Genomic DNA, 1,106 nt, shown 5'->3' on the forward strand with positions numbered 1-1,106 from the left:
TAGTATGAAATGGGGTTAATCTGGAAAAGAGTTAAAGAGTGGTATTTTCCTTCTAACTTTTGTGATGTGTACTTTTAAATTTTGTCCTAAAGATTCAAAATGACATCAAACATAAAATGGAACCTGTTAGATAAACTAGGATAAGTCAGTTTTGTACATTTTCTTTTATGCTAATTTCTGAATAAATGGTATTCAATAAATGGTAGTTATCATTACTATATGATATTTTCAGTGAAAAACAGATTGAAAATTCGTAAAGGTAGGGAGAGAATATTTGAGGAGTAAATGACTAATTTTATAATCATATATATATATATGGAAAGATTTGATCATCTTATAATTAGGCACTGATTATTTTCTTTCGGCTGAAAATCTGATGTGGTATAAAAAAACTGTACTATGGGCGGGCCGTCCCAGCAGCTGGTGGGCGGAGACTGTGGGGGCAGAAGGAGCATCAGCGCTGGGCAGCCCAGCTTCGCGAAGGTTCTCTGTGGACCGTGTACCACGGCGGCTGGCAGGCACTGGGATGCGCCTGCCCTGCAGCCATGATGCCCAACAGGAGGGTCAGCTCCGCCAAGGGGATGGCAAAGGAGGGCCCCAAGAGAGATCAGTGAGGTTGTCAGTGAAATCTGCTCAGGCAAAAGTGGAAACGAAGCCAAAGCAGCAGGACAGGATACATCTTCACACAAGTGCAAAGAGGAAAAGGGGAGCAAAGGGTAAACAGGCTAAAGCAGCTACCCAAGAAACAAAGTAGACTTACCTGCAGAAAATGGAGAAACTGAAAATGAGGACAGTCCCCTCTCTGATAAAGCAGAAGAGAAAGAAGCCAAGTCTAATTAATATCATATACCATGTCTTACCAGTGGTCTCTGTCTCCCTTCTTGTACGATCCAGAGGAACATTTCTTTTAACTATTTTGTAAATGCAAGTTTTTTAGTAGCTCTAGAAACATTTTTAAAAAGGAGGGAATTCCACCTCATCCCATTTTTTAAGTGTAAGCGCTTTTCTTTTTTTAAAGAGGGAAATCATTGGTTGCTTCATTTTTTTTTTTTTTTAAGATTTTATTTATTTATTTGACAGAGAGACAGCCAGGGAGAGAGGGAACA

The 1,106-nt window shown here is 39.6% G+C and overlaps 1 pseudogene; it reads left to right on the forward strand.

Annotated features, from left to right (window-relative positions):
* The first annotated feature begins 548 nt into the window (after positions 1-548).
* Positions 549-901, forward strand: LOC103665639 (annotated as a pseudogene).
* The last annotated feature ends 205 nt before the right edge of the window (positions 902-1,106 follow it).

The sequence above is a fragment of the Ursus maritimus genome, unplaced genomic scaffold (genome assembly GCF_017311325.1).
Source record: "Ursus maritimus isolate PB19 unplaced genomic scaffold, ASM1731132v1 scaffold_36, whole genome shotgun sequence".
Taxonomy (NCBI): domain Eukaryota; kingdom Metazoa; phylum Chordata; class Mammalia; order Carnivora; family Ursidae; genus Ursus; species Ursus maritimus.